Genomic DNA, 12,017 nt, shown 5'->3' on the forward strand with positions numbered 1-12,017 from the left:
CTAATTGATTTCTTGATTTATAAACTCATAATTTCCAGAACTAAAACAACCCACGGAAATCAAAATAAAGTTTATATTTTTTTCTCTCTTTTCTTTTAATTTCTGTAGTATCATATAAAAAAAAAATCTACATATCCTCATGAAATTAATTTTTTTTTTTATGAAATAAAATTAAATAATGATAACTAAAATGGTATGATTTATATCTTACTTTATGTGAATAAAACCACTTATAGAGCTAAAAAAGTTGTACATAATTAGATATGGATTTATAATCTTTTCTTTTTTTTTTTTTTAATTTATTGTTGTTTAAAAGTATTAAACTCAAAAATTTCTAACGTAATATTTTTTAAATAATTATTGCAAAAGCAATTCGACTTAATTTTTTAATCCTATTTTTAAGATAATTAGTTTTATTTTTATTCTTTTTAAATGTAAAAATCTCAACAAAAACTTGCAATAAGTAAAATGTTAATTAAATCCTTTGACATACCCTTCTATTATTAGTTCTCGATTAATCATTAAAATCCACTAGTGCACATCTAAGGTTACTTTTGATTAATTGCTCAACTAACATAATGAATTTATCCCTTACTAATATTAGCTTTAAGCCAATTTCTCTAAAATCCTATTTAGTGATCAAACCCTTTAAGACCCCCACAGAAAGAGACCACTTGTAATATAAAGACTCTATTCCCGTATGTCTTTTCACTAGCTTCTTATCCATGTTATCTAATTTAGACTCTTAAATAAAAAAACGCTAACCCTTAATGATTTCACCAAATTCATAACCTCTATTTGTTAACACTACTACCACCACCTTCTAATGTTCCATGTCACAAACATAGTCCTAGAGTACAGACAAATATAACACTAACATAGTATAACTATTTACCTGATGTGACTCTCTCCTCCACAGCTTTTCTTTCCTCTATCTCTATCAGTTTTTTTACAATTTCTTCTTCGTTCGATATCGACACAAAACCTAATTACTTTCCTAATTCCCACGATGATGTAGCCTCTTTGATTACTTAATCATCCATATAATAATCTTCTTCCAAAAGCTAAGTGTTTGCTTGTTTTTATGTGTTTCCTCTCACCTTTCACCAAGGTGTTTTTGTTCGTACGGACCACTATTAATTTATCCACCATACTTTTCCTTTAATTCTCTTAATGTATTTGGTGCTTGTGGAGTTCATCACTCAACACTCATTTAAGTCTACTAATGATCGTATCATAAATTATCTCTCGACTGTATCTAACATCTTCCACCATCTTATCTCTGATTATTATATAGGTACTTAAAGCCTTTAGGTTACTTAGTTTTTCTCTACTCTAACTGTGGATAAGAGGGTGAATATCAACAAAATTTTGGGACCTAACTTTCAACAACATCTTGTCCACTTTAGTTTTGATTATTTGATTAGTATATTTATCCTTATGACCTTATTTTTTCAAACCATAAAACCATTTCTCTAAATGTGCTCTTCCTGACATGAGAGCTTCATTGACTTGGCATTTAAACTCAAATAATAGCAGAATCTTGCTATCATACAACCTTGTAATTTCATGTACCTCCTTTATTTGATTAAGAGTTTCAATTCTCAAGACTTTTGATTCAAGTTCATCCTTAAGCTACCCTACCACACATGTATAAACCAAACATACTCCTTAATAGAAGAATTGAAGCTTAAGACACATGCCTTAGTTTTATTTTTCGATGCAATTATAGGTGTTTTTTTAGCACTTTGTTTACACATTTGAAAATTATCTTTGTCATCATTTTCCTTTGAATTTGGGTTCCTCGTTTCCTTCCCATTAACTAATACTTTCTTCTAGTTGTTTTGCCCATATGGCACATGTTGTACTTTTACCTCTGTAGATTTTTTGCATTCCTCTTTGGTTTTATCCATGCAATTCAGAGTAATTAGCCGATTCTCACCACCTTCACCATTATCCTTACTCTAATTAGCATAATCTCATTTGTCTACCTTGCTGCCTTCTTCGTCTCCTCTTTTTTTTTTTTTCTTCAGACCTCACAAATACAATTCCTGTATGACTTTTTTCTTATTGACAAGAACACATTATTAATACAACCATAGTTCATAAGAAAACTTTTAACTTACTGTAAGAAACTAATTTGTGTATACCATTGATGAAAATAAAGAACAACCACTTCCTATTCAAATTTGTGCTTTCATGAAAACCAGTTCTAACAGTGCCATTGACACCCACTTGGGCTTCATTTGTTGTGTGCGCACATCTAAAGCTTGAAGAAGCCCTAATCCATTTTATTTATTCAGGAGTTTCTCTCCCTACTTTTCACTCATTAGATTTTTTCTTTTACGAGTAGATTATTGAGAAAGTATGACAGCGTTTATTGAAATTCTGACATAAAAAAAAATAAAAATAAAATAGACTGTCTTAAAAGAGGGATTGAAAGAAATATCACAAGTTGAACTGCTTTTGCAATAACTATTTGAACAATATTAAGTTAGAAATTTTGGAATTTAATGCTTTTAAGCAACAAAAAATAAAAAAAAAAAAAGACCGATAACCTATATCTATGTATAACTTTTTTTTTCCCTATACGATATATTTTTTTCACATAATATAAGACATAACTGAGATATCATAATCCAATTTTATGTGATGGAAAAAAATTATTTCATGAGGATACCGTAGAGTTTTTTTAGATGATACTACAGAAATTAAAAGAAAAAAGAGAGAAAAAAACGTAGATTGTTTCTGGGCCTGAAATTTATCTTGCAAGCCCTTAAATTTTTTCCTTTTCTTGATCAGTTTCTTTTAATAAGCGCCATATGGTACCAGAAGTTTAAATACTGTGAACAGTTCCAGAATCCCGAGTAAGTCTCGTCCCTCCATTCAGCTTCCACGTTAGCATCTTGTTATTTTATGGATCAGGTGGAAGGTTGAAAGCGGCCAAACCATCTTCTTTTATATTTTCCTTCTTACTGCCCGTGAGCCAAAACAGAGGAAGAAGCTACTTCTTTTGTTCTCTTCTCAAGGTACATTTCGCGCCTTTCATATTCTCTCTGTTGAGTCACTCTCATATTTCTTCCGCGCGCGTCTTATTCAATCATTTACTGCCAATCTAACATCGTTCTCAGATTTGGTAATAAAGGCTTGAATATCCTTCGCTTTTATTTGGGTCTTACTTAATCAAATTTACCAATTAAAAATCATTCTTACTGTTTCACTGCGTCATCTCGACGATTCCCCACTGTCAAGCGCTCGAGCTTGTAATTAATTTTGCAGGACAAGACGATAACAGACACTATGAGCGAGTCCAGAGTTTTTCTTGTTGCTAGACGTCCTCGATGCCCTGCTATTTTTAATGGAATTCGCTTTTTGGTATTGATTCTCTTGTTTTACAATCAAGAAAACTTTCTAATTAACAGTGCGTTCCGAAAGAAATCGCCCGCACCTTCTCTCTTCCAAGCGGAGATTAACAGGTTCAATCGAGGTGATTCACAGGAGAATGGCGGAGGCGAATGCTAGTTTTATCGACGTTAATGAGTCAAAAACAAGAAATTCTGCAGCTAAAGATCCTGAATTATGCGTTGGGTTGTTGGAACATGATGGTTTGGTAGCCCTTACGAATTATTAATTGCCCACACTCAGGGCACCGCAGGTGGGTTTTTCAAGTACCTTTGGTTCTTTTACTGTGCATGCCGAAGGTTCAATGCTTTGGGATACGTTGTTTTGGCTCTGTGGCTGGCTTCCCTGTTTTACCTGCTGGGCAGCACCGCAGAATAGTTTTGTTGTTCACTGGAGAAGCTTTCCGATCTCCTGAGATTAATGCCAACCGTTGCGGGAGTTTCTTTGCTTCAGTTGGGGAATGGAGCTCCCAATGTGTTTGCCATTATTGCTGCTTTTGTGGGTAAGGAAGCCAGTGATGTGGGTCTCAGTAGTGTGTTGGGAAGAGCCCTTTTTGTTACTTGTGTTGTTGTAGGAGCAGTTTCTCTTTGTGTTGCAGAGAGGAGGATACAAATTGATGGAAAAAGCTTTGTCAGAGACATATGTTTCTTTCTCTTTGCTCTTGTTTCGCTTGCTAATATTTTGATTGATGGTGAGGTGACTGTTCGAGGTGCAGTAGCATTTATTTCCATTTATGTGGTTTATGCATTTGCTGTTGCTGCTGCTGAAATTCTGAGGAAACATGGGAGGCTAAGATTGGGTGCTGTAACACCATTACTTCCTGTTAAAGGAAGCATATTTTCTCATGCAAGTGAAGGGGATATATCCAGTATTCATGTCTCGCTGCTAGAATCTGATTCACAAGGTGATGTACCGTGTCTCCAAAACAAGCTGCCTTACTCGAGCGAGTCATTGAAAGCAAGCACAGACAGCTCAAAGCATTTGTGGGGTTGGAAAGATGAGAAAATAGAGAGCTCAGGCTCGTCTTTCTCTTGCTTCAAAATTTTTAAATTGTTGGAGATGCCACTGACACTTCCAAGACGGCTGACAATTCCTATAGTGGAGGAAGAGCGGTGGTCAAAGTCACATGCGGTGGTTAGTGCTACATTAGCTCCCATTCTCCTAGCACTTCTATGGAACAAACAAGATAATGTGAGTTCTTTGAGTGGTGAAATTGCATTCTTCTTTGGTGGCCTTCTGATGATCTACATTATATTTCTTGCTTGCAGAGTGAGTGCATCAATGGGTGTGATGCTCTAGATCTAGCGAAGTCCTGAGTCTTTGCTTTTCGCTAGCCATTCAGTTTTATGGCGGTCTATTTTGTTAGTTAGGACATGAGTCTGGAAATCTAAGTTTTCGAAAACGTTGTATAGCATTGAATTGAGTAGCTAGCTTCTGTAAATGCTAGCTTCTGTAAATGGCATAGGTAATGATCCAGAGTTGCTTAGGATATCTTTGATGAGAGTATTAAGAATCTCATGATAATTCCTCATTTCTCTGAGTTTTTGTTTTTTGCTTCTTTATTTTCCTGCTATTTTGTTTGTCATCCTGATTTTACCCCGCTATCCGGGTACTGAAAATATTGATTCATTGTTGAGCATAAGGTAGATCTCGTGGTGTAAAGATTTTGTTAAACTGATATATCTTTAGATCAGGTCAAGTCTCCAGCAGGAGTAATTCAAGCTTACTTTATGTAGTCTGAGGAATAAGTTGATGTGCAATTTGGGTCAGTGCCGTGGAAAACTCCATAAAAATACTAGCTAGCTGAAGCCTCCTCGAAGTTTCCAAAATTGTCAAGATCCAATTTTGATAATAGTTAGAATTCATCTTCTTCCTCAAATCCTTCTCTTTTTCTTTCTGTCCAAACTAAAAATTACAGTAATGGCTGACATTGTAATTACGATGACTTCCAAGGCTAGTTTATAACATTCCAGATCAGAAGGAAGCTTTTCTCCCAATCGATTTGTCCGTCCAGTGAACTATCTCTCTCTCTCTCTCTCTCTCTCTCATCACTAAATGAAGGCCAATTTTCTTTCATATTTGCTTATTAGCCCACATAAACAACTTCCTTCAAGTCCACGCCTAATTTACGCGTAACTAATGCAACTCCAAATCCTTAAAATGCCTCAAAATGATCTTCTTTGGATGTGTTTTTTTTTTTTCCTTCTAACACTTTTAGCTTCCGGTATGCTGGTTGACAAAACTAAAGAGCCTTTTGTTCCATGGCGCTTAACATGAGAAGGCAAGATGCTCTATCATTTGTTTAACCTAGATTTTAAAAAAGAGAGACAAGTGATTATAGGTATATGAGGGATTTATTTGCAAGTATACCACATTGTTCAACTAATAAAGTGATAAATAAAGTATTGTATTAAATATTAAATTTGTAAAAATTTTATTATTATCTAAAAATTAAAATTAAATTTAAAATAATTTAATCGAAGTAAAATAATTAAATAGAAGAAAACTTATCAAAAGAAATACACTGGAATAATTGATTTCACCTAATTCTTAGATATATTCGAGTTTTAATTTCGCAATTAATTTAATATATTCTATAATGGTCGAACTATCGTAATGTACTTTTGGTTTTCTTTCAAGTATTTCCTACCTCTATCAATTAATAACAATTATTAATTTTATTCAATTTAATTTATGACAATTCGATTTCTCTTTATCAATTTGATTATGTTACTCTCGTTTAAATCGTAATTAATACTTAACAATACATATCTAATTAATAAAATTTTACTTCTGCTATTACAAAACCATGAATCACAAATCAAGTCGTGAGTTGACCAATTCTCACAACCAAATTAAGTTCAATATTGTTAAATCACAAATTTATTTTTGATTCAGGCTATGTCAATCACTCCGATAAAAAAATTTTAGTCCTATATGGTGAATTGAGGAAGAGAAGTTATTATTAAGAAAAATATAATAAGGTAATAATTAAAAATAATTGTATGAAAAATCACAAACATTCCCATTCAAGTTTCATAAAGAAAATTCCTAAAAATTTCTATAAAAAGAAAATATGCTAATAAAAACTCAAATAAATATTACTGTGGTTATTTTTCTTCTTTCACCGAGCTCTTCTACCTTTCCCGTTCGCACCACACCAGCTCACTTCCGCACCGGTCTGCTTCTCCTACTCAGCTCGTTGCTGCCTTTCGCTTGCATTCGTTGTGTTCTTTGACGAAACTCGCACTCTGTTTCTCAATCTCCAAGCTTTGCAAATTTGTTTTCTGCTTTCTCTCTCTAGCTCCTCTCTCTTTCCTCCATATCCGTCATTTTGGTTTTCTCTTCTTCTCCTTTTTAATAGGCGAATGCAAGAGAGGAGATCCTTTTTGGCACCCTTATTTTTTCCTTTTTAACTGATTCTCTCTCTTTTTTTTTTTTTTTTTTAATTTTCCTCTTCAACTGCTTCTTTCTTTTCTTCTTCTGCTTTTTGTATTTTTTTTTTCATTCTTTTTTTTTTTTCCAAAACGACGTCATTTTGAGCGTCTGGTTCCCAGCCTCAAAATGACATCGCTTTAACTGTCGCTGGGTTGCTGCTGCAGGCCTAGGCTAGACTTCAAGGATTTGCAGATCTGGACCTAGGCAAAAACTTCTTATTTTCTTCTTCTCTTCTCAGCCTTTTTTGTTAGATTCTTTTATCAACAAATGGGTTTAATATGGGTTTTGGTGTGCATAACAAATTATCAATTTATTTAACATGTTTAAAAGTAATCAATTACGGTTAAATAGTTATTAACTTTAACGTATTAGACTTAAGTATGGACTTCTAATATGTACAGATACTATATTTATAATTTCTCATTTTATGATAGATAAAATAAAAAATAACAAAAATTAATGATATAAAAAAACAGTTATGCTCCCCAAATCGTACGCATATTTTATTTTATTTTGTTATTCTATCAACAGAAAAAAAAAATTTTAAAGACTACGTGTCGATTAGGAAGATTTACCGTAATACACAAAAATTTATTATGCTATGTATTCAGATATACTTCTATGTTCATTATCTTTGATTCAATATGAGATTTGTTTAAAGTTTTCAGATTGGATTTGGTTTAATTCTAACAATTGATATAAAAGTAATCTCATATTGAACATTTAAAATTAATTTTTTTTTTCAATTTAGTGTTAATTTTTTTTTTGTCAATTTTCATTCCGGATCTAATTTTGGTTTAAATAATTAAGGATTTAGTTTTTTTGTGTTTAAATAATTTTGGATTAAATTAGCTTGGTTTTGAAGAGGCTGATCGGCCTCAGCCGCACCACACGCGGTGAAAAACAGCGGCCTTTGGCCACCACATAAGGAAGAAGAAGAATTTAAAAGTCGAAAAAAAAAGTTCGGCAACCAAAGTGTCGCGACGGGATCGGCACGGTCCTGCGACCTCCTGGCAAGACGATCGCGACCGTTTGGCCGTGATATCAGACGCAATGCTGAGCGGGGAGGGGCTGACAGGTGGCAGCCGAAAAGCCTCCCCCTGTGCAAGGAAGAAGAAGAAGAAATTTTTTTTTTTTTTTTAGGTTTCTTCTTCTGTTTGGGGTTGCAGGCCGTGGGTCAAATATTTTTTCTAGATTTAGGCTTTGGGTTCAAGCCCGAGGCTGAAAGAATAATAAATTCTTCTTCTGTGGAGTATGAATGTCGAATGATTCATGAAGAATTTATTCTTGGTGAAAGAATAAAGAAAATGTGTGATTAAAGAAATCATTGGCATTGTCGACACAAATTGTTTTTATGAATGTTCCAAATTAGGTTTTTATCATACTATAAAATTTTGGGATGATATGACTAACATCAAATTTTACCTTGAATAAAAACAAGCAGGTGATTTTCGTGTAATCATCAACAAATGACACAAATCATCGAGTCCTAGAAATATTAGGTATATGAGATGACCCCTAAATATTACTATAAATCAATATAAACCGAAGTGAACTTTTCTTATTATTAAAATGAAAATTGCATGCTTAGTTTTTACAAATTCACAAATATTACTGTGTAAATTTTCATATTACAGATTTGTATATAATAAAAGAAACATAACCTTTAAAATAAAGGACGAGTATCCAAGTCTCTTATGATGGAACTAAATTTTGTGCATGGGGTTGGTGGTAATGGCCAAAAACATTCTCTTAGGTGCATCTAAGTAGTAGAGTCCATATATGGTCTCAACAAGTTCAATCATTTTTCCCTAATTTTGCTCTTAAAATTTACATTGAGAAGAATGAAATGTTACTTTGTAGTTCAAGTATGTATAATAATTTATTTATTGACACAAAGTTAGTACAAAATTTAGAAATATACAACACACTTTTAAGGACAATAGAAATGTTGCCCTTGCCCACAATGGTATCAAGAGAATCATCTATAGTGATAATCTTTTTGTTACTTGGACATGGAACATGTATGTAAAAATATTTTAAGTATTGATCTTATGATCTATGGTTCTTGAGTCTATAATCCAATAATTTTTAAAGGATTTATCTGAAATATTTAGTTCTTATGTGATAGAAGCCATACTTGTGTGTGCTAATTAATCGTCACCTATCTGTTTATCTAGGGATCCAAGTCGAGTCTAACCCTTAGTCTTTCCATCTCCAATATGAACTTATTTAGGTCTAAAGTTTTAATGTTAGAATTTGTTCCCGTAACTTGGGATGTTTTCTCTAAGATCGTTGAAGTATTGGATAATAAATAATCGTCACAAAATAACTGGAATGATTTTACCAAAATTAAATGGTTACATGAAGTGGTTCGTATTTGGTCGCGATGAAAGCGACAGAGGGAGTTATGCAATACAGTGCATGTTTGTGGACAGTTGCTGGAGAGTAGTGGCTATAGGGAGCAGTGACTGGTTCTAAGGCCAACTATAAAGGTTGGCTATTGGTGGAGGTGATCGGTTCTGTGGTGGATGGCAGCAGAAGGGTGGTGATCGGTTATAAAAGCTGACCTTTTTTAGGTTTTTTTTTATTTCGATAATGAATGTTGAATAACATTTATAAAAAATTTCGGAATTTTTTAACCTAAAGCTCTGAAACCATGTTAATAATGATTTTGACGGATACTTTTTATTGAATAACCACTATAGATAGAGATTTTTTATGATAGAAAATGAAATAATTAATTAATTACAATTAATTAGAAATGATATGATTTCATCATTTAATTTAATTTGCTTCTTTTCTAGTACTATGATTTATTTAATCTTTTAACTTCCTAATTTTCTTCCCCTTTAATATCACGATTTCAATCCTTTTTAGCATCTTGATTTATTTCCTTTTTAATGCCATGATTTTCTTTATTTTTGATATCTTAATTTACTTCCTTTCTAACATGATTTTCTTCATCTTTAACATTATGCTCTCATATTATTCTTTCAAATGCATCCTTTTATGCATCATATATTGTCCCCATAGTTTTTCTCTTACTCAAACGAACCTAAGTCTCCAGCTGAAGAAAAAAATTTATATGTTTGTTATGGTCTATTTTTGACATGTCCATTATGAAATTGAAAACAATGGCTTGATTTCTATTGAATAAAGATGAAGTATATGCATACATACGATCTTAATTAACGGTCAATCAAATATTTTAATTCTAATCAATCACTTGACTTGTGGGATTTAAAGTGATTGACTATCAATTACCTAATTTGTGGGATTTAATTTGACTGATAATAATTACACAATTAATTCCTCTAATATGCCCTCTCAAGATGCAGCTCCTGTGGAGGGTCCAATCTTGGTTTTCAAAAGTCCAAAACGAGTGTGTGGAAGAGGTTTGGTCAAGACATCTACTAGTTGATCTTCTGATGACACATGGGTGACAAGTAAAGATCCACTTATGACTTGATCCAAAATAAAATAATAATCAATCACAACATGCTTCATCTGTGAATTAAAGACATGACTAGAACAAAGATTAGTTGCACCAACATTCTCATAATAGATAACTGGAGTAGCAAAAATATATATGTCAAACCTAGTTAGAATAGATCAACTATACCATAAAGATAACGAAGCAAGCATTTGACAACATTCTAATAATCAATAGTAGGTTGATGCATGAATCAAGACAACTTAACAACATATGTAATATCAAGGCAAGTGAGACATAAGTATTAGAGACTTCCAACAACTACTCTGTATCCAGAAGGATTAGTGAAAACAATACCGAAGAGAATTATAAGTGTTGGCTCGATGGCAAGTGGAGTGGTGATAGATTTCGTGCTTGCCATATTTGTGTGAGCGAGAAGATATGTGATATGCTTTTGTTGAGAGAGAAGTAAACCAATAGAGGTAATAGCAACTTCAACACCAAGAAAGTAAGTCAAATCACCAATATTTTTTATATAAATTATTTTTTCAAGAATATTAATGAACTGTTGAACTATGGTAGCATTGTTTCTAGTAAAAATTATATCCTCAACATACACAAGGAGATAAGGTAGAGTACAATTGGTGTTGAGGACAAAGAGTGATGTGTCTGTATGAGAGTTTATAAACCTAAAGAGGATAAAAAATTATCTTAGCTCATTGTACCCAACCTGTGGTGCTTGTTTAAAACCATATATAGCCTTGCGTAACTTACAGACATGCATAGAATTATTAGGATAAATAAAACCTGGTTATGCCATGAAAACATCTTCAGAGAGATGATCTTATAGAAAGGTATTGTCGACATCAAGTTGACGAAAAGACCATCCATGACTAACAACAATATTGAGGACCAAATGAATAATGGTAGGCTTGACAACCAGACTAAATGTGTCATGATAATCAACACCATGATGCTAATGAGATTTATACATGTCGATCGAGCCATCAGATAAATATTTAATTATAAAAATCCATTTACAAATGATAAGATTTTGCATTGAATCAGGTGTGACAAGTTTTCATGTTTCATTATGCACAAGAGTATCATACTTCTCAGACATAGCCTGATGCCATTTAGGATCTTTAACGACTTGGGTCAGTGTGTGCGGTTGAAGTTGATGGTTTGAGGTGATCGTAGCGGTAAGATTGAGTTTTTGGATGTGTTTATGAATTTTATTTTTAACGCATGTGGTTATATTATGAGTATTGGTAGGTGGATTTGGAGGAAGGGAGTCTAGAGAAAGAGTTAAAAAATTAGAGGATGGATTGTATGAGTTATTGGTGGTGTCGTTGGAATGTCCTAGTCGATTAAATGATGGGGTTCGATCAACCGAAGTTTGGCTAAGAGGAAGTGGGGGTTCAGGTATGGGACGTGGAGTGTTGGAGGGTGTGCTATGTGTGGAGGATATGGAATAGTTGACCAAAGATTGGTTGTAAGATGGATTTGAGCTTGGGGGCAAGGCTATAGAGGGCATATTGAGTGGCACACCCTTTGTAGGAAGAAATGACGCTGATGGGAACCAATTTGGGAGTGTTTTTGGACTTTGAGTAAGATGACTTTGAATGGAAAAACAAGTTCTATAAATTTGACGTGACAAGATGTGTAGATTTTAGAAGTTGAAGGATCAAGATAGAGATAAAAAATTTAGATGAGGGAGTACCCAACAAACATACAAGGG

At 33.3% G+C, this 12,017-nt stretch overlaps 1 pseudogene across 1 annotated transcript; it reads left to right on the forward strand.

Annotated features, from left to right (window-relative positions):
* The first annotated feature begins 2,854 nt into the window (after positions 1-2,854).
* On the forward strand, positions 2,855-4,942 carry LOC148252966 (cation/calcium exchanger 3 pseudogene; annotated as a pseudogene). Its single transcript, XR_015813591.1, has 2 exons — positions 2,855-3,029; positions 3,253-4,942. The product of XR_015813591.1 is annotated as a cation/calcium exchanger 3 pseudogene (transcript).
* The last annotated feature ends 7,075 nt before the right edge of the window (positions 4,943-12,017 follow it).

The sequence above is a fragment of the Carica papaya genome, chromosome 7 (assembly GCF_054855325.1).
Source record: "Carica papaya isolate Zhongbai chromosome 7, ASM5485532v1, whole genome shotgun sequence".
Taxonomy (NCBI): Eukaryota; Viridiplantae; Streptophyta; class Magnoliopsida; order Brassicales; family Caricaceae; genus Carica; species Carica papaya.